Here is a 22904-nt window from a genome sequence, read left to right as displayed (position 1 = left end):
CTTTGCCCACGAGTATGAGAATAGATAAAAAGTTGGAGGGCTACTTCTGAACAGGAGGGAGAGGCCGCTGTGCCTCGATCTCCAGACTGTAGAGTCGCCCCATGGAGTGGAGTGGCCGCTGGTGGTCTCAGATGTTTGTGGACGTTGGTGCGTCTTGGAAGAGCGAGGGTGCGTGCGTATACCCTTCTAGCTTGAGCTTTCAAAGGAAAAGAGGAAGATCTTGCCCCAGAGAAGCCCGGGCTGGCGGTGGGATGCTTCTCCTTTCTGAAGGGCTGCTGGCTAGTTGGTGGGATTATATCCAGTTTCACATTAATTTAATATCTTGTGTGTGTGTTTTATGAGTATGTAAGCAAAATAAGCTCTTTGTTAAATTTTACTTTATTAACTGAATACATATGAAGACATACTGAAGACATATTTATTGAACCGGGCTTTTGCAAGGGTTCTCAACCTTGGGTACCCAGATGTTGGTGGTCCCATAATCCCCAGCCATAATGGCCAAATGTCATTGTGGTTGGGGGTTATGGGAGTTGAAGCCCACCAACATCTGGAGACCCAAGGTTGAGAACCCCTGATTTATAGTTTTAATGTTTAATGCAGGCTTCCCCAAACTGCGGCCCTCCAGATGTTGCTGAACTACAACTTCCAGCATACCCAGCCACAAAAAATTGTGTCTAGGGATGCTGGGAGTTGCAGTTCAGCAACATCTGGAGGGCCGCAGTTTGTGGAAGCCTGGTTTAATGTTTGCTTTTAAATGATTCCAGTGGTAATGATTTTAATTCTCATAATACTATTTTAATTGTAAACTGCCCAGAGATGCAAGTTTTGGGCAGTATAGACGTCTGTTAAACAAACAAACTTAAACTTGAAACCCCTTTACTAACTGCTGGTCCGGGAAATTGCGCATGAAGAATGTAGCAGTCCTTGAAACTGTGCACAAAGAATTTACTGGTCCTTGACACCGAAGAGGTTGAGAAATACGGGTAGACGATGCTACTGTTAAGATTCAGAGCTAGTCGAACATCTGTACTCAACAAGTGGCTTAATGTCATCCTGAAGGAATGAATCAAGTGGAATGCCAGAGGACTTTGTCCTGGGCTCTGCGCTGTTCTACATTTTCATTCATGGCTTGGAGGTGGGGGAGTGCATATCAAGTCTGCAGATGACACAAAGCTGGCAGGCTGTTAGAAGACAGAACCAAGATTCAACCTATTCTGAACAGGCCCAAACCAACCAGATGGAGTTCAGAGACAAAAGTAAAAGTCCTGAATTTGGGTAAGAAAAATCAAGTGTACAAGTATAGGATGGGGGAGACCTGGGTTGGCAGCACTACATGTGAAAGAGTCCTAGTGGACAATTGATCATGAGCCAGCTGTGTGATGCAGCTTCTAAAAAAGCAAATGCAATCCTAGGCTGCATCAATCTGTTTGTTAGCCATAGCCATAACAGGAGATTTGATTCAAAAGTTAGGCATTTAAAACAAGGACAAAAAAATTCACAGGAGATTCAAACACAGAAAAACATTGACTCAGAATAATTCAGGTAGTATCAGCTTGCCACATACTTTGATGGCAGAAACTAAAAAGCTGGCTACTTTCCTTGTGCCTGGGCCTGGTATCAGCTAAGCAGCCTTAACAGGACCATAGTGTCCAGGTCATGGGAAGTACTTGTTCCACTCTATTCTGCACTAGTCAGATCTCACTTGGAATACAGGCATTAAAACCAACAGGAAACATGGGGTTACGGGAATCGTGATCATGAAAATACCCAAAAATGAATAAATTCTAGAAAATCGGCAGAAACGCCTTAAAATCACCAAGAGTCAGCAAGAGGAGTGAGCAGACCAAAACTCTGAAAATTTTTGACCCCTCCACACAAACTACTAAAAGGCGCTTTTGAACCCTCCAAAATCTCTCAAAAGCACTTTGAATCATGAAGAGTCAGCAGGGTCAGCAAAAGGAATGAGCAGATTGAACCTCTGAAACCTTCCACCTCGCCCCCAAATAACAAACACTTAAAAAATAATCTCACCAACCGCAGATATTCAGGTTGCAGTTAGTGGGACTGGTCACAATTTACCAGTCATGGATACTCAAAACTGCAATTGGGGAAATCAGGAGTGGCGAGGGATGACTGTACTGTATTTTGAGGAAGACGTTGCTAAACTGGAATGAGTTCAGAGGAGGGCAAAAGAAATGGTGATGGGTCTGGAAACCTAGTCCTATGAGGAACAGTTGACACAGCTGGGTATATTCAGCCTGGAGAAGAGAAAACTAAGCAGAAAGATGATAGTTGCCTTCAGGGCTGTCACATAGAAGGAGCAGACTTGTTCTCTGTGGCTTCTGAGGGCAAAACTAGAACCAAGGGGTTGAAATTGCAAGGAAGCAGATTCAGGCTAGACATTAGGAACTATTTCCTAACTGTAAGAGCTGTACAACCATCTGCCTCATGCAGCAGTGGACTTTATACTTCGGACAGTGGTTGGGCAGCCATCTGTTAAGGATGCTGTAGTTTCCTGTGCTGAGGAGGGGGCTGGACTAGAAGACTTCCAAGGTCTCTGCCAACTCTAAAGTTATGATTCTATTGTCTTTCCTAACTGGAAAAATTGGACGGAGAAACAAGCCCCCACCTGCCAACACACAAAATGTATGCTCCCCACTCAGCCTTTCTGCCACTTCTGGAGTTGATGATGCAGGGCCTTTAAAGACTGTAGCAAATAGCAAATGGTGGATTTAAGTCCAGCCTTTGTCTCAGAGCAAGTCCATGTGGGGGAAAGAAAAATGCTTATTCATTCCCTCCATGTTTGCTCAACAAAGGCTGTTCCGTTCAAACTAAAATTGGTAGAAAATATGCTGCCACTACACCTTAATTACAGAGTTTAACTCCTCCCTGGATTTGGTGAATGTCCAGGGAACTCTCTCTTCCCCTTTGCCAAATGGAAAAATTAAAAAAAAAAACACCAAAAAAAACACCCACCACGTGCAGCCTACACATGGTGAGAAAACTTGGTAGGCTGCTGAACAATTAACTTTGTGACATGTTTGCACCAGAGTAAAACCCCTTTTTCCTGAGTTAAAAATCCATGCAGAGGCAGGTGAGATTACAAAGAACAAACAGAAAACTTTATTTAAAAAAAAAAAAAAGACAACAGACTGCTCCAGTCTGAGGCTCTAGCAGTTACAGGTAACAGAGACACTCAGTACTTTACAGGATTACTTCCAAAAAGCACTCCGGCTAGTTTGTTTGGAGTGGTACACTTTTAAAACCATGCTTACTCGGCTGCATAGAACATAAATGCAAGAAAATACAAAAGCCCCCTTGTTGGAAAGAAAGACCTCAGGCTAGTATTGCTCTTAGCTTGTTCATTACAGATAAAAACCACAATAAAACAGTTGTAAGGGCTTGCAATGCACAAAATCAAAATAATCTAACACACAGTTCCCTGGCTAAACCTTTCCCTGAAGCCAAAGCCCTGGCTTCCCTTCTGAACTGACCAAATCCACAGCAGAGGATTAAGCTTCCTGCAATCCTATCTCTCAAGGATCTGCAGGTTTCCTTCTCGAGAGGATTCTGCAGGCTAGCTTTGACCATGAGGCAGCAAAGGCTCCATTGCTCCCCACTAAGCCTTCTGCCTGTCCTCTCTCATCCCTTGCCTGGCTCCAACTGAAGACAAAGAACCCCTTCACTTCCTGCCGCCAAGCCCTCTATGTCGTGGTCACCGTGTGCTGAGTGGCTGATTCCTAGAGGTCACTGCCCGACGGACAGGACAGGGTTCATTTCAGGTTCACTCTTTAGGCTAAGGAAGGACCGATTGCTACAAAGACATTAAAACTTGCAAGGAGGTGTGTTGGGCGAGGGGAGAATAGATCGCCGCCGCCACCCAACACACCTTCTGGCAAGTTTTAATGTTACAGAGGTATGTTTTAACACAACTTACATTGTTTACAAGTATGGAACCACAGTGCAATGCCTTTGGAAGGAATGTTACCAAACTAGTTCCATTTTGGGCAAGTGAGAGAGCCACATAGGACATGGGCTTGTGCCTTCAAGATGGTGGCCTGGGTATGACTGGAACATACTCTGGTTTCTCTTCAGATTGTATAAAAAGGAACCACACCCACTTCTCTTGCACTTTTTGTGACTGACTAAATTGACATGTCAAGAGTCCCATTCGCTTGGTGTTCCTACCAGGTAGTACTACCTTGTCCATTCAACTCCCGTGATCCTTGGTTTAAGAGAATAACCAACATACATACTCTCTGCCATTTGTGATTTTGGAAACCCCTTATTCAGAAGCCTCCCTTGCCTTTGTTTTAATCCCCTTGATTGATTTAAGCCCCTGAGCTTTAAAGGACTGGGCTTGCTGGTAGACTCTCTCTGCCCAAGATCCACCAGTCTCCTTTCAAGGTCTCATCTCTCCTCAGCAGAACAGGTGAGCTATCACATGCTTTCGATATCTTCCCCTTCACTGCCTTGCCAGTTCATTTTAGCTGTACTTGCAGCAGTTTGACTTTGGCCATTCTCCACTGACACACTCCTCACAGCCTTCTAATCCACTTTGTTACACTCACTTTAGCAACCAATATTCAGGATTGGATTGTGATATTCTCTTTTTATTAACAACTAGTGTTTTCAAGCCCGTTAAAATAACGGGCGCTAGTAGGGGAGAGTTCCGCCGCCGCCAAGAGTGCCCCGCTCCCTCTTGCCCTTCCCCCTCCCCCCTGCCCCACTCCCTCTTCCCCCTCCTCCTGCCCCACTCCCTCTTGCCCCTCCCCCCTGCCCTTCCCCCCCCCGCATGTTTAAATTTTTATCTTACCGGCCCTCCGCTCCTCCTCCCAGGCGGCAAAGAGTTAACAGTTAACAGTTTTGGAAGCGGCGGCAAAGCAGCAGCAGGAGGCGGCGCCTGGTCCCGATGCTGGCCGCGGCGGGCCCGCCATGCCACTCAGCCTGCCGTGGCCGCCGCTGCCGCCGCTTGTCCGTCGTTGCGGCCGGCTGCCAGACAGCCACCGCTCCCCCCATTTCCACCTTATGCCCCTGGTATCGGGGCCTACTGCGGGCTGCCCGTCCGCTGCCGGCCCGGCCCCGCAACCACCAACTGTCGCCGCGGCCACCATGGGCTCCACTCGCCGCCGGCAGCGCTTCCCCGGCGGCGCCGGCAGCGCTTCCCCTCGCCGCTTATCGGGACCCAACATGGCCGCCATGTCCCTGCAGCTGTATCTTTCACGGGCGCAGAGACACAGGCGCACACTTTAGCTCTTTATTATAGAGGATTCTTGCTTTCTCTTGGAAAGCTCCTGGGCCCCCAACTCTGCCTCCAAAGTGCCTTACTGTACAGTACAGTGATACTTTGCTATCTGGACCAGATCCAAAGTTATTCATGTTTCCTGATTTGGCATTAATCTGGTTCTACTATACTGGACCAATAGCTAGCTATCTGCTTCTCTAGCTAGTCAGAACTGGGTGCCAAAGGGAAGGATTCCTCTACCACCAGAATAATTGCTGCAGAGTTCTTTTGGGGTTCCTGCCCCAAACACAAAAATTAGATGTCCACATGTGACAGAGATAAGAGATACGAGCAAGTGTGATAATAGGAGGCATAACTGAGCCCCACCACAAACACTGACAGTGTCAAAAGAAGAACAAAGGCATTTGGGGGTCATTAACAAGCAGTCCTACTCACACACCCTACTCTTCATTCTCCTGTTGCTTCTGCATTTCTTGCACAAATACCTTCTCACCACGAGTACACCAGGAAAACTCTAGGAAAGCACATCAAATAGGTTGTTTAGCAACTTACACATTTCTCCCCCACTCCCACCTATTTCTGCCATCCCTGGAACAAAGCCTTTGACCACATGGCAATGGCAGCAAGCACATCAGCAGCATGTTGGCTACCCAAATACTAGCATCAACCACTTCTATGTGCCATTCATCACTTAGCCAAGGACTGGGCTAACTCCCTCTTGTGTCCAGACCATGAAAGGCTGCAGAACATGTCTACTTACATCTGCTAAATCCAATAAAGGGGGGCAGGGGGCAGCAGAAGCATGATTAATTCGTTTTTACCTTCCGTGTATCTCTATAAATAAAAAAATCTGGAAATAAAACAGAAGCCCTTCCTGTTCTCATTTAAAGCAAAAGCAGCTGTTCAAAATGTCATACTGGGATCTCCCATCATACATCCCAGCAGCGGATCAGCCTTCAGTTCCAGCTTGGTGTGCCAGAAATGAAGCACAGCACCTGCAGGAGTGTTTTTGCTCCATCCTACAGCCCCTTTCAAACCTAGCTCACCATATGCGCTGGGAGAAGTACCACACTTTGAGATCTTAAGTTCTAGCTTACAAAATTCTGATCTACACAGCAGCTTTTGCAAACAGAATGCACAAGTGATACTAAACTCATAGCTGTGAAATGTTATGAAGGTTAATAAGGCAAGTGCGTTTTTAAAAAACATATACACCTATTAAAGTAGTCAAGAATCACTGTGATCTTCAGAAGGTATTCTTAAAACTTACTGGAAGCCTGGATCAACTATCACCTTGCCTGGAACTCTGGAGTGCAAGAGTGATCCTGTGCATTTTTTCAATAGATTAAATCAGCAAAGAAAACTGCAATTTTTCTCTTTTATATTTGAACCTTGTGCAGGTTAGTCTAAGGACAGACACTGTAATGTGTTTTTATGTGGAGTTTCTTTTCACAGCAGAGTATAACTGGTAGTTCCTCAGGTGGCAGATTTTGGGGGCACCAGCTGTGTGGTAAAATGTCCCGGCACTGCCATTTGAGTAGCTCTAATCTCACCCTTGCAAGCTTTGCAAGGAGTGCTTCCCCTCAAATTCCCTGCAAAGCCTGCAAGCAGCAGATGGACAGAAAAGGAGGCTGCTGGCAACCTTTCCTCCTCCCCACCCCTGTGCTACTTCCAAAGCTTGCAAGGATGGGTTTTGAAAGGGGGCTGGCCCCAAGCAGGTGTGTGGTGCAAGACAGCAGCTGGCACCTCACCTCAGGCACTGCAATACCTTGGGCTCCTCAGCTTTGACAGGGATGGTCATCAACATAAAAATGCATACATATATAAGTTCCTCCATTTTACTACATTTCCTAAAACCTCCCTACCCCACCAAATAATCTGGCACACTGGCCCCATTCTTAGAGATGTGTACAAATGGCTCATGCATGGGCTGGCGGGATGGGGTTCCCATAAGGAGCTCCTTACCTGCTCATCCCTGCCCCGCTGCAGCACCCAGTCCTTAATTGGCCACGCAGGGCTGTGAGGCTGTTCCCTACAGCCTACACATGCACACTGGCCATGTACATGCCGATGCCATGCGGAGGCTACAGGGAACAGTGCTATAGCCCCACACAGCTGGTTGAGGATTGGGCGCCACAGTGGGGCGGGGACGAGCAGGTAAGGAGCTCCTTAAGGGAATTGCTCCTGTTGAGCCGGCTCTGCGCTTCTCAGAGGAGATGCCAAAACCAGCTCGTGCACATCTCTAATTCTGAGCTGAATGGGCACTGGTATGTATGCAAGTAGATGAAAAAGAGCAACACGTCAGCATAACCAAAAACACATAACCATTCTGTTCAGTGCTCCTTACACTAGACAGTTTTTTTTTTTTAATTTATTCTGTGGGACAGACAGGCAACAAAATATTTTGTTAGGGCTTATTAGTGTAGAAATACATAAAGCTTTCAGATTGTACAGAACTCTACTTGAAGCAGCAAATGGCATCTTTCCTGTTTCTTGGTCAGTCTGCCTCACATCAAGCTGTAATAGCTAAAAGCAGCAAGAAACATTACTTATATTCTTTAATGGAGAGCACTCTTGTGTGCTTCCTCTTGGAAGAGCCTTGTGCCACATTTATTCTTTTACCTCAGTCAAAAAACCTGGACAGTGGTAAAAGGTGGCACTTTACTCCAGATTTAAGAATCCAATACTTTCTCCTGCCTGGATTGCAGAAGATCTTACAAAAACTAAACACACTTTAGAGCCTATGCATTTTAAACATGCCTTGTAAAAGCACAACACAAGGCTCCCAAATTCAGTACAGAGATTATAAGCACTTGAAAGGTTATAATTAGCAGAGCTACTCTCTCCTGGCCAGCAGAAGGTGCTGTGATCTGTTGGCATCAGCACACCCACAAGACTGCACCTGGACTTTTATAGCACTCTTGACATTATCCATTGTGTAACTGTAGACTTGGCAAGAAGCATGGTTCGGAAGGGAGGGGGAGAGAATGGCTTAATCTGTATGGAATTAACTCTGAAAAATCAACTCTGAGCAAGAGAAACCTTGCACCAGGCAAATGATATTGGAATGCTAAGGGTGTCTAGACCCATACAATGACCCTTTTAGTGAGATCAATAAGTGAAATTATGCACAAGGGAGCAAGAAAATGCAGCTGGAAATGGTCAAACACATAACTATGGTTTTCCATATTCAAAGCAGAAAGTCATTTAAGGATACCAATGTGTTCCCGCCAAATGACTGGGGTGGGGGAGAAGGGGAGGAACATCTTACATTTTCAGAGAAGCATTTTCTTCATAAACATGTGGGGGGTGTGTGTGTGTGTGTGTGTGTGTGTGTGTGTGTGTGTGTAAGTAAAAATGTGCCATTACTGTAGATGTTGTACCAGTCTCTGTTGGGGGGGGGGGAGAACAAACACAAAGCCCTCACTATTTTGCCATACAGGGAGTCAGAAAGACTCACCCTGAATAAATGAAGTTATTTTGGCTTTTCCAAACAGATTTTAAAATTTGGTGGATTCTGTGACAGTCACTCCAAGTTCCAAATCTGAATGTGAAATATTCTCTTTATCCTCTTTACAGTTAGCATACTTTGAATAGAAACAGGGCTGCCTGGGACAAATACAATTTTTATCACTAACTCTTAATATCCAAGGTTAAATTTCAAGGTTGCATGGCATCTGGGATCTGTCAAACCCTATGATTCTTCCAGTTTCTCCATTAACTGTGACTTAGAGAGCTGTCTTTGCTTTCATTTCATAATCCTGAGCAAAGAAGCTGAATTAGCTTGCAGAACTATTTTCACTGCAAGTGTCCTTAATTTGTGTAATACTGTACATATTTGACACACATAATTTGGAATATATGGATTGAGAATTTGTGATAACTGCTACAGGAAGGATGGACTATATTTGGTAAAGGAGACAGTTTCTCAAAGACTGTTTCCCTTCTTATAGAAAGGGATCTCTGGTTTTGTACTTAACTCTCAGACATTCAAGAACAGCTGCTGTCTGTCTTTAGCATTAATGGCTGAAAGTACTCAAGTTATATAAATCTCAACTCACATAAACCAAACTTTTCTTAAAACCAAGAGCACAAACAGGGGGGGAAACCCTTCTGACTGGGTTTCTAATAATGCTATGTTCAAAGGCTTACTTACCACTTGCTTGTCTAATGATTGTTCTTTTCATGGTCTTCACTTAAGTAACACTAGGACCAGCCCTTCCACAAACGCCAGTGAGGCAGTCACCTCAGAAGCCAAACTGGGTACTCCGAGGTGCCTTGACTGCTGCCACTCAGACTGCTCATCTTCTGTGCAGTTTCTCAATCCCCCTGCCTCTTGCAGTCAGGGGAAGTAGGGAAAATGAGAAGCTAGGAGACGAGAAGACTGAGCAGCCCCCATACCAGGTTAAAAAAAAAAAAAAGGAGGTGAAGTGGAAATATTGGGGTTTGCGTAGTCAGAAAATATACTATGCAATCAAGACAAGTGTCAAGACAGACAGCTAGTTTGATTTGGCACAAGAGACCTTTTGTTCTGGAATCCATCTAAACTACAGCTGTCCTGTTCATACATTTCCTCTAGATCTTGTGCTGGAACATTCCCCGTTGTATTTTAAGTTTTCCAGCCTGTAGAACCTTGTAGCAGGAAAAACCCTCTAAGAAGCCTGTGCTCCCAAAATTCAATGCTAATTTTGTTGTGAGAGATAGATGGCACAAACTGCTTTCTACAGCCCAGAAACCTGACCAGTTGAGTGCCTGCCTGTTTACTCAAACTCTTTCCCCCAAGCCTGATCACTAGACTACCAAATCCTTAATTTGGAACACTGAACCATGGGATCCAGGATCTGATGCACTGAGCTGAAATCACTATCCTTGAGCAGCTTGCCATAGAGAGGCCTGCTCACGACTGCCCTAGACATTCTTGGAATTAAGCATCATTGGGTCACTCTCTATGATTTAATTCCTGTTACCTGACTGCCTGAGAGTCCCCCAGGGCATTCAAGCAAAATCCTTGTTCCTTAGAATGGAATTGCTGAAGTTGAGCCATTCCCTGTGTGGGTTTGTTGTGGGCTAACCCTTGTATCTGACTGCCTTGAAAAACTCAGCACTCCCCTTGCAATTTGTGGGCAGGCAGAATATCATAGCCCTTGGAACATGGTGCCAAGCTGACATCTTGTGATCTTTCCTTGCCTGCCATTTTAGCAGAACCTCTGCATCTGGAACCCCTGAATCTCCTATGGTGGGAGTCAACCCTTTTGGCTTTGTGCACAAGACAGTAGAGTGAGGACAGCTATTAAAGCTGTTCTTGATTCCTTCTTTTGCACTCTCATCTCTCCCCATTCTCTCCATCCACCTTCCAACACCTGCCAATCACTAGGCTATTAGAGCCTTCGACCTTCCCCTTATTGCTCCCAGAGAGTTGTCTTCATTCCCTGCACAATTGTACCAAAGGTGCCATCTACTGCTTTTTACAAATAAACTGTCTCATTTTTAAAAACCTTGCCTAAAAGTGTGTTGCTCCTGTGGAGTGTCCTAAGACAGCCTTGCCTCTGTCACTGCTGTAGTCAGTTTGTTATTCACACTAGCAAATTTGGTTCCAAGTAAATCCCCTCAAGTTAGTCCAAAAGTATAGATACACACGTGGGTAGTGTTACACCGCTACGAGCAAGTGTGGTAACACTCAAGGCAGGTCTGTGGTCCAACATTTTACAGAGGGGAGAACAATGGGGAGGCAGGTATCACATTTACAACACCGCACAAAGCAGAAGTCTAAATACAAGCAGTCATATATGCGTAATTTATAAGTTATTAATTTAATCAACAGTTGTAGCAAAATAAAACTTGTGCCAGGAACTCAATGCTAATCATCCCAATGAATGCCTTTACATTCATTGGCCAGAACATTGAAGGCAAGAGCAATGGGATAGAATGCAGCTTTCACAGTTTTCTTTATATTTCCATAAAAGAGGGCTGGATACTTTCTCTTTTTAAAAGTGAAAGCAGTTTGGAATATGGCTGAAGGAGCACTACCCCACAGCATCCTCTAGTGACTGCAGGCCTATTTGTGCCGCATCCAGGGCAATCTGACACGGTGGACGGCCATTCATGTGAATATTGTTTGAGGAAGTCATTTCACCAACTCAGGTTTACATTGACAGCATAATCAATGCAAAGATGCAGAAAACAACCTCAGAGCCACCTGCATCTCATTTGTGAAATAAGCAGTGCCAACTGTTTTATGAGAGTGAACAACACTATGAATTGGACAAGATGACAACATGTTTCTTTGGCTTCATTCAATGACAAGTGCTTTTAGTAATATGAAAGATACTAGAACATGCAAGATAATTCTTTTTCACCACTCTTTGCCAACAAAAGAATGCCACACACTTTCCTTGCCAGAATATTTAAGTTTGCCAGTGTTCAAGGAAGGTTAAAAAAAAACACCCAAACTGGAGCCTGTTCTTGCTGTTCCGTTTCAGAAGATTCTAAGCAGCAGTTCTGATTAAAGAAACCAAAGTTTTCTCAAGTGATTCCAAACCATAGGAAATGCCAAGACACCATGCAAAACACTTAGCAAAATTTCCTGCTGCAAGCCCAAAGCCTGCAGTCCTCACTGCTTTTCTCTTTAGCTTAAAATCCAATGCCAATAAAAATTTTATTTCTCAGTCCTAGGCTTATTTAAAAAGATGCACATTAGTCTAGATGTCAGACAATGCATGTACTATAGAGGAGGGGTGAATTTCACTGATCTCTCCTTCCCTCTAAAGCCCATTGCGCCTCCTCCAGAAAATATGTCCCTGAAGGTCACATAACCCTCAGGGGCCAGTGATTTGACTGAACCAGTTCAGGGACCTGTGGTTTGGTCAGAGTTCAAACCAAATGCAGCTCGTACTGCAACTGGTCTGTGTACATCTGTAATCTGAATGTTGGCCACCAAGTTCAGGGGGACTTGTTTTCATGTGAGAAAACACGGGATTGGAACTCTGCACTCAATAGGATGTTGAGAAGGGCAGACATACCAAGAGATAAAGAACATTTTGCTTCACACAAAGTTTAACTCATTTTATTTTTGATCAAGGAAAGCTCTCTCAAGTTAAGTGGATTAACAACTAATATTAATTACACTAACAGTTAGCATTTAAATAGTGCCGTTCTAGGGCTCAAAACGCTTTACATATTACATATTAAAGATTACTCCCTGTAATCTTAACAATTCTGTAAAGTGGCCGGATATTACCAGAGGTTGGAGTGGGGAAGAGATCATGGCTTGCTTAACAGCACTTATTGATTTTGTGACCAATCAAAGACTTGAAACAAGAACTCACCCTGTTAACCAACAGTGCTACACAAATATAGAAAGATCTTTCCAGAGACTTTCAACAAGAATGATGGTGATATAGCAGGTGCTGGTCACTTCCAAGCCAGAGACAGAATCAAATGAGCTATCATGAACTACATAATAAACACCGCTGTTATGAGTTCATTCCTTAAGTGCAGAAGTGATGCAATTGTACCTTTTTCTTGCAAGCACTGCTATGCTCACTATGGAAGGTGAGTTAGTGGAGCTAAGCTGGAGAGAACTCTGGGCTCAGACCTGGGAAATCAGATTCTAATCTCACTCAAAACAGCAGCTCCCTTCACACTCAAAAATGACCATTTGAAGGAAGTGCAAACCTTTGCTTGGTGATGCACAGGTTCCTCCCCACATCTCACAAAGGGTGTGTGGATTGAGCCAGGGGGCAGAATTCACCCCCATCCATCATTTGTTCAAAAGCAGGAACTGTGCAGTGAACTGCAGTGTTGATCGCTAAAGTCTTAAGCAGGGATGGCTAAGTGCTGACCTGCAGGCCAGCCCAGGCCCCTGGCAACTGCTTCAAATTATAAATTAAGATGTAAAAGAAGGCTTGCCAACAATTTCACTGATGGGGAGATTCTTACAGGCTGTAAGGTATACACAGATGGACAGTTCATACTTTAGTACTGCATCTTTCATTGGGTTTTGCAGGAAATGTCTCAGCTATCCCCAAGTACACATGCTCCATTGTTGTGAGGTTCTTCCTGCTAGAGAGCATGGAACTCATCAAGCTGTGTGACAAAATACATCACCTGGACCTCAGTCCACTATTTGGAGTGGCCATTCCTATCTACTGTCCCCTGACAACAACCTGAATAGATCTGTGGGCCCACTTCCTGGGACCTACACACCCCAAGGCTGTCGACTAAGGGGGCACATTGCCATATAGGTTTGTTGGGTCATCTTTTACATTATTTATGGACTTAGGGAGACTCACTACTATGATTATGAAGAAGCCCTGCTCTAACTGAGAACCTCTAGCCACTGCTCAGAGACTGTCCATAAATAAGATGCAGCAGCTGCCTCTTGGCACATTTATTTATTTATTATTTGATAAATTTGTATACTAGGCAGTTTCTAATCTCTAGGCGGTTTACTGCATAAAAACCAACCAATAATTTAACATGTAAAAAATCTAATTAAAATATATATTAAAATACATCTACTAACAAAAAAAGCTTGACTGAAGAGATGTGTTTTTAATTGTTTCCTAACAGTCATCAGGGAAGGAGGAGTTCTTATTTCAGCAGGAAGTGCATTCCACAGTCCTAGGGCAACTACAGGTTACAAGTTTACAACTTGTAAAGGACTTTGTATTTTGCCCAGAAACCTATTGGCAGCTAGTGCAGATCTTTTAGAACCGGAGTAATATGGTCTCTATAGGACGTCCTGGAGACCAATCTGGCAGCAGCCTTCTGCACCAATTGCAGCTTCCAGACTATGTACAAAGGCAGCCCCATGTAGAGTGCATTGTAATAGTCAAGTCTGGAGGTTACCAGCATGTGCACCACAAGGGTCACTCAGTTCCAGGAAGGGGTACAGTTGGTGAACCAGCTGAAGCTGATAGAAAGTTGGCCACCTGGCCACCTCCTCCACCTGAGGTATCAGAGAGAGGGTTGGATCCAGAAGTATTCCCTAATCACTATTCCCTCTAAGGTACACACGTGTGTGCACACACCAACCCCCCAGGACCCCTCACAGCAGTTTCTGGTGGGCGCGCAGTCCCTGCAGCAGCCGCCACCACTGCCCAACTGTCCAGCACCCCATTTCCCCCTTCCCAGCCGGGAAGCATTGTCCTGTTTTCCCCTCTCCCTGGCTGGCACTGCCTCCCTCTCCCCCTGGGCTGCCTCCTCTTCCCCCAGTTCCAGCTGCAGATCTCAAGAGACTTCCATTGAGATCTGCAGATTGAGCCAGAGGAGGACAGAGGGAGAAGGATGGGAGGTGGCAGCGGCAACCCAGAGGTGGGGCCCTGGGGGAGGTTTTAAAAAAAAAAAAGTATCACAAATTGCCCATAAAATGGTTTGAATGGCCCATAAAATGGGGTTTAGAGATTTTAGAGTTTGCAAGATGGCTTTTGTAAGAGTTTTTTTCTTCCCCCTTTTGTCTTCCCCATTATGGAGCCTGCGCACCTGGCCATGCAGAGGCCATGTGCGCAGGCTCCATAATGGCCGCCGGAAAAAGGCTTAAAACCAGCTGAAGAGAGGCCGAACCGGCTAAGCGAGGCATGAGGAAGGCCGGTGGGGGGAGGGGGAACCGACCCCAACCCCCACCGCCTCCAGGAACTCCTCAAGGCAGGCAGTTAGGGAAGTTATGCCACTGCCCGATGAAGCTGACATGGATAAATAGCTTTGGGTATCAGCAGCGTACTAATAACACCCTGCACAATATCCCCTGATAATCTCTCTCAGCAGTTTCATGTAGTTGTTAAAAAGCACTGGAGACAAAATGGAGCCCTGAGGGACACCATACAAAAGCTCTCACTTAGTAGAGCAGCAGTCTCCAAGTAACACCTTCTGAAATTTGCCCAAGAGATATGAGCGGAACCACTGCAAAGCAATGCCCCTTATACTCAGTCCCCACAGGTGATCCAGAAGGATATCATGGTCGATGGTATCGAAAGCCGCCAAGAGATCCAGAAGGACCAAAAGAATCTCACTCCCTCTGTCAATTCCCCTTTGGAAATCATCTATCAGGTCGACCAAAGCAGTCTCCAACCCATAACCTGCCCTAAAGCCAGTTTGAAATGGGTCTAGATAATCTGTGCAATCCAAGACTGCCTGGAGTTGAAAGGCCACCACCCTCTCAATCTCCTTGGCCAACTATGGGAGACTGGAGACAGGCCTATAATTGCCTAATTGAGGGATCAAGCATAAACTTCTTCAAGAGAGATCTAATTGCCTTCTTTAAACAAGGAGGCATCCTACCTTCCCTCAGAGAAGCATTTATTATCTCAACCAAGCCCTCTCCAGCCATCTCCCTGTTTGATAATAGCCATGTTGGACAAAGGTCAAGCAAACAGGTGATAGTTCTCTTGACAGTTTCAAGCAGCTTGTTAACATCCTCAGAAGTCAAATTGAAATTGAAGCAATATAACCACACAAGAGGAGTTACTAAAGACTCTGCACCAACAATGGAATCCAGGTTGGCTCAAATACAAGAGATTTTGTCCACAAAACACTTATTAAAAGCTTCACGGTGGCTAACTGATGGTTCCAGAGCTGGAGCAGAAGGGCCTGTATAAGTTCCCTCACCACCCTCAACAATTCTGCTGGACATGAACCTGTGGATGCAATGCGCACAGCAAAGAATCACTTCTTTGCTGCATGCATTGCCAGAGCATAGGTTTTGAACTGTGTTCTGTGCTGTAATCTGTCAGATTCAAGCCAGGTCCTTCTCCACTTGTGCTCTAGTCGTTTACCTAGCCACTTTAGTTCCTGTAGTCCTTCTGTATATCATAGAGCTAATTTAGAAGCAGAGAGAATGCTCAGGAGCGATCGAGTCTATCATCCTAGTGAGCTCATTATTCCAAATTTCCATCAGGGTGTCAACAAGATCACTGACAGAGCCAATATTAAAGCCCTCTGAAGTTTTTTGGAATCCTATTGGATCCAAAGGCCTCCTTGGGCAGACCATCCAAATAGGCCCTTCACCCCTGCAGAGGTGACTAGTGAAAGCTGAACCTTAACCAGGTGGTGGTCCGTCCATGACAGTGGGGAAATAATTGACATCCCCATCCATGGAAAACCTCCCTGTCCCTGATCAGAGCAAAATACCAGATCAAGCATGTGACCAGTGTTCTCTAATTTTTTTCATCTCTGTGAGGAATTATTTTTGTTCTGGGCAGAAGTATCAAGGTTATATGTACGCACGTGCAATCAGAATGGGGCCTTCCTGATTCAACCTGAGCAGGATCTAAAATTAACTGAGCAGACATTTTAAAAAGTGTGAGCACACACACATGTGCACACCTTAGAGGGAACACTGTGTGTGACCAGCAACATGTGTCGGACCTGAGACCACTTGGGAAAGGCCCATAGTTGTCATGGTTGCTATGAACTCCTGAGCTGCTCTTGACAGTTCAGTCCCAAAGTGAACACTGAAGTCACCCACCACCACCACCCTGAGTGTCTCCAATGCCAACTGCACAACCAAAACTGACAACTTGGTTAGGGATTCTGTTGGGCAGCGGGGTGGATCAGTACACCAACAGAAGTCCCAAGCTATCCCTGGTCCCAAGGTTCAAGTATACACACTCAATATAGGCAGGTGCTCTGACAGAGATCATGGTAAAGGATATACTGTTCTTATAAGCCACAGCCATTCCACGTTCAGTGGCTACACTCACTCCACAGCCCACGTTCTCTCATCTGCTCTACAACAGAGTATCCTGTAGGGAGAAGCTATGACCGTCCACTAGCCTCTCCCAACCATGTCTCTGTAATGCACGCCAGACTGGCTCCCTCATCAACAATCAGATCATGGATCATCATATTTTTGACAGACCTAGCATTGCAAAGGAGTATGGTGAGCTTCTGCCAGTAGTTGGCACTGCTCCCCAAGGTCAAAGAGCTGACAGGGCAGCTGGAAGGGGAAACAGCTATTAAGTTTCTGTTTTTCCTTCCCCTGAAATGGCCTGACCTGCCAATGCTCTTTCTCCTTCTGTGCCCCACTACCACTGAAATAGCTGCCTCATGCTGAGGAAGCACACACCCCACCTCTCCATCCCCTAATAAGCTGAGACGCAACCTTCAGCCAAACAACACGGAGGCAGTTCCAACACCAGACACAAGTCTTGCAAAACAGTGTTACTGCCCCCAGCCTCCACCACCGAAGGCCCAGCCACTCAAGAGCGGCCCTCTTTGTGGGTCGGTTTCAACGGCCACCTACAGGCAGGCTGCCAGCTGCGCCTTTGGCCACAGATGCCTTAAGTAGTCCAAGAAGAGGAGATGTGGTGAGCAACCAGCTAACCAACCCTTCTGGCAGAAACTCAATAGCTGGAACAAGTTGAGTTTATCAACAGCAGCAACTTACTAGAAGCAAGGCAAAACAGATACCTGGAACAAGAGAGCAGGAATGCAGTAAAAAGGTCCTTGCAACAAGGTCTCCTTGCAGGTAAGCAACAGCAGCAAGATGGAACACAAGCCAGCTCAAGGGCTTACCCTCTGCCTCCCCTCTGGTTCTGCCTAGCTGACGCTGCCTTAAGTAGTCCAAGAAGAGGTGTGGTGAGCAACCAGGCAGCCAACCGTCTAAGGAATTAAAGTCCAATTCCCATGAAGTAGTAAACCTTATCTGGTCTGTACCACTTCAGGCTGCAGGTGGGGGCTCACATGACTGAATATATTCCTCCATATTAAAATGTTCCTTCTCTCTGAAATGCCAGTTTTCTACCTATATTTTTGTTGAGCTGCATTTTTGTTTTTGATACAGAAGAGCATTCAGTCACTTGCAGTGAGGCAGCTTACCACCTCAGCAAGAACTGGACCTAAAATGTACACAGCTGCCAAAATGATTCTCAACTGAAGCTCTAAGCACTCTCCACCCTGTGCTTACCCTAAATGGAACCAGCTCTTAGGAAAAATAAGACTATATTTTGACTGGTGAAGCTTCTTACAGAGTGTTGAATGTCTGGGGAGTCTCAACTCCTGCCTTCAAGTCTAGGTTGTGCAACACTGGAAAGTATCCATTAGTGTCTGTATATCTGGGGGAATGTTATTCTATTTAGCTGAACTATAAACACCATATTTCAACAGTTTTTGCCAGTGTGCTTTCATAAGATTTATGTGGGATGCGGGGAGAAATATCCCTGAAATCCCTGGAAGCAATTATCAGAAGAGAATCAGTTACACACACTGCCACTTCCTACCACCCCCTGGCCTCAGAGATCGAAAGTATATCACATGCAGCTTCACATACCTTGGTCTCCACCACACTATTCCATGACTATTCACCTTGGCACAGGTCTATGCTCTTGTTTTATTCTCACATCACATTGCTTATCTAGTCAGGTTGGCAGAAACAGGTGGAGTTCGACTTGGGCAAGGACAGATCAGTGTCTCTTAGCCTAGCAAAGCATGCACTGTGGAAGAAGTGCTAACGTTCTTTTAACCAAAGCATTCCTTAAAGCCATAATTTTCAAATTGCATTGTGAAGTTCTTTGAAAATTTATCAGGGAAGATAGTAAATTAGGGGTTTATAGTGAAGCAGCATCTAGGCCGTTTTACTCCAAATACCATTTCATATCAAATAGTCAACCAAGTTTCCATGCAGTTCATTCATACACATTCCTTCCAGCAGCAACCAGGTCACATGAATTCCAAACATCTTCAAAAGATTACAGCTAGCCAATCAGTGTTCTCTAATTTTTTTCCACCTGTGTGCAGAATTTGTTCTGGGTGGCGATATCAAGGCAGAATGTGTGCACGTGCATTCAGAATGTGACCTTCCTGATTCTACCTGAGTGGGATCTAAAATTAACTGAGTAAACATTAAAAAGTGTGTGAGTGCATGCACATACATGCCTTAGAGGAAATGCTGTAGCCATTAAAAAAAAATAATAACCAATGTTTTTCAAAACATAAAGCACAACAATGTATACCTTCACACAGAAACTAAGACAGGCCCATGATACAGATCTGGTGACTGGGTTCACAAAAGAGTTCAATAAATATTTAATCAAAACAGATGGTACTTAAGCAACACAACGTTTAATTGTGAGGGACATGCTGCAAGGCACACTTGCTTATTAGAGGTTCCATAGTGAGAAGATCTGCAATGGAAGACAAGTTTATTTGAAAAATAGTTGCCCCACCATGACTGAACTTGCTCTGCAACATCAGCTGTTGGACAACATCTAGGGTGCACTTTCCATTCATATGGGGCAATGCTGAGATCCAACAGGCTCAGTCAATGTTCAATGCCTCATGTATGCAAATCAGCACATTCACTAGAATATTTTGCAGCTTGCAAACATTCTTCAGCAGACCAACTGAGGTCAAAAGAGTTCTTTGAAGGAAGAATAATGAAAACCACTGCCTTAAGACAAAAAGTTAAACACGTACTCCACCTGTAGACAAATAATCAGATGCAGGAAACCTGCCAGGGAGGAGGTTGGACCGTTAGATAATGAGGGAGTGAAAGAGATTATTAAGGAGAGTATGGAGGTTGCAGAGAAGCTAAATGAGTTCTTTGCATCTGTCTTCACAGCAGAGGATACTAAGCACATGCCTGTTCCTGAAACAGGCTTTTCGGGGACGGAGGCTAAAGAACTGAGTCAGATAGAAGTGACAAGAGATGATGTTCTAAACTGTCCGGAAAAAGGGAAAACTAGCAAATTGCCAGGGTCAGATGGCATTGATCCAAGAATCCTCAATGAACTCAAATGTGAAATTGCCAACTTCCTTGCTAAAATATATAACTTAGCACTGCAATCAGGCTTCGTACCGGAGGACTGGAAAGTAGCAAATGTAACACCGATTTTCAAAAAGGGATCCAGGGGCCATTCGGGAAAATACAGGCCAGTTTGCTTAACGTCCGTTCCAGGCAAATTGATGGAAAGCATCCTCAAGAATAAAATTGTAAAGCACATAGAAGAACAGGCCCTGCTGGGAGAGAATGAGCATAAATCTTGCCTCACCAACCTTTTGGAGTTCTTTGAGAGTGTCAACAAGTGTGTGGATCAAGGTGATCCAGTTGACATAGTATACCTGGACTTCCAAAAAGCTTTTGACAAAGTTCCTCATCAAAGTTTCCTGAGGAAACTTAGCAGTCATGGGATAAGGGGATAAGTACATATGTGGATTGCTAACTGGTTGAAGGACAGGAAACAGAGGGTAGGTATAAACGGAAAGTTTTTACAATGGAGGGAAGAAGTGGGGTCCCCCAGGGATCTGTACTGGGACCAATGCTTTTTAATTTATTCATAAATGATCTAGAATTAGGGCAAGCAGCAAGCAGTGAAATCCAAAATGGATTGTGTGGAGTTCCAAAAGGATCTCTCCAAACTGGGTGAGTGGGTGACGAAATGGCAAACGCGGTTTAATGTTGGCAAGTGTAAAGTGATGCATATTGGACCGAAAAACACCAACTTCAAGTATATGCTCATGGGATCTGAGCTGTTGGTGAGTGACCAGGAGAGGGATCTTGGGGTCGTGGTGGATAGCTCGTTGAAAGTGTCGACTCAATGTGTGGCAGCTGTGAAATTTAGTTCGATTGCAGAGAGACATTATAGAGGTCTATGAAATCATGCATGGTGTGGAGAAAGTGGATAGAGAGAAATTCTTCTCCCTCTCACATAACACTAGAACCAGGGGTCATCCCAAGAAATTTATTGCCAGGAAATTTAGGATCAGCAAACGGAAGTACTTTTTCACGCAACACATTAGCAGCTTGTGGAATTCTCTGCCACAAGATGTGGTGACAGCCAACAACCTGGATGGCTTTAAGAGGGGTTTGGATAACTTCATGGAGAGGTCTATCAACGGCTACTAGTCGGAGGGCTATAGGTCACCTCCAGCCTCAAAGGCAGGATGCCTCTGAGTACCAGTTGCAGGGCAGTAACAGCAGGAGAGAGAGCATGTCCTGAACTCCTGCCTGTAGGCTTCCAGCAGCACCTGGTGGGCCACAGTGTGAAACAGGATGCTGGACTAGATGGGCCTTGGGCCTGATCCACCAGGGCTGTTCTTATGTGATAACCCACACAATGCAACATATCAAAGGAACAGAAAAGGAATTGGAAAAGAAGTTCAAGGGTTCTAAAGGAGACCTAAATGAAGATAGTTTCACTACCAAGTCCTAAGAAGAAATATGAGCGCGATAAAATAAAATAGAAGTTATTTTAATTGGAGCTAGAGTTCTACTCTTGAGAACTATTACTTGGAGAGGAAGCAGGGAACCCAATATGAAAGCAGAGGCTTTCCATCATTATTAGGAACATAGGAAGCTGCCATATACTGAGTCAGCCCATAGGTCCATCTAGCTCAGTATTGTCTTCACAGACTAGCAGCGGCTTCTCCAAGGTTGCAGGCAGGAATCTCTCTCAGCCCTATCTTGGAGATGCCAGGGAGGGAACTTGGAACCTAGATGCTCTTCCCAGAGTGACAGACCCTGCTTAGGCTAAGGGGACAAGTCATGCTTGCAACCACAAGACCTGCTCTCCTCCCTAATTTTTCCTTGCTGTAAAAAAGTCAACCTCTGCCACTAGTTCACAGATTGTTACTGTAAGCTACCACAGAGTCTCCAGTCAATAACTATGGCAGCATGGCTCAAGTAATTTACTCCTTAACACAGCAGCTGGTAAGCAGAGAGAACTGAATGCCTGATCTCTGCTGCACTGCAGTGTCAACACAGCAGATAGCTGGGAGGATGGTTCTGCTGTATTACAGGATCCCATACGGCCTTATCAAGCTGTTGACTCTGACCTGGTTTTCCGGTCTAAGTAACTCATCACTCAGGTGCACGCTGAGCTGCTTACAGACCACTACCCAACAGTTGCTTACAGACCACTGTTTACAGACCACTACCTGGCAGTTATTCGCAATATCTATTTATGTATAAAAAAAGCATAAATGCATTTTCAAAAGCCCTGGAATTAGCACCAAAAGAAGTGTTTTCGAAATTCTTATGTTCACATTTTATTTATTGCTCGATTTCTACACCACTTTTCATTAAAACAATCTAAAGTGTTTTACGGTATAATTAACACAATGCACAATTAATACACAAAAGTACAAATCTAAATCTAAAAATATCACCTCTAAATTATTCATCCTAGGATTCATCCTAGAACTAATCGTTCTGTTCATTTGAAACTACCAAATGGATAAAGAAGATCCAGAAAGAAGTCTTCCAGATTTCTAGACAGATGGGCTAACAGAAATTTATTTGTATAACAGAAACATAGAAATTCACTCAGTTGTTCTGCATGTGCGTTTTTATACCAAGAATGAGCCTGGCTTGGTGATTTATGCTCTTCCTACAAGTGACAGCTGTCATCTCCTTCAGCAGAATTGTTAATTGTGAACAAATTCATGGGAGTGGGGAGAAAAACTCTTCCTTCTTCACGCTGGACTAATTCAGATGAAACACAGAGCCAGGATTAAACCCTGGCTTTGCATAATGTATCCAAGCTTCAGGATACATGAAGCTTTGCATGTGAGCCTCAGAGGAATGCTATTTCTGATTAAGGACAAGCTAGAATCTACTACATTCAAACTGAGAAATCCTGATTTATTCTAACCAGAGTACCGAAATGAATGAGGATCTAAACTTGGGATACAATCCCAGATTTAGCTCCTGGGTTTTTTTGGA

At 44.7% G+C, this 22904-nt stretch overlaps 1 protein-coding gene across 1 annotated transcript in view; it reads right to left on the bottom strand.

Annotated features, from left to right (window-relative positions):
- The window catches only part of ATF6 (activating transcription factor 6), a 133229-nt gene that overhangs the window by 57541 nt on the left and 52784 nt on the right, over positions 1 to 22904 (bottom strand). The window lies entirely within an intron of this gene.

Source organism: Hemicordylus capensis, chromosome 4 (genome assembly GCF_027244095.1).
Source record: "Hemicordylus capensis ecotype Gifberg chromosome 4, rHemCap1.1.pri, whole genome shotgun sequence".
Lineage (NCBI taxonomy): Eukaryota > Metazoa > Chordata > Lepidosauria > Squamata > Cordylidae > Hemicordylus > Hemicordylus capensis.
This window is presented reverse-complemented; position numbering and strand designations above follow the sequence as displayed.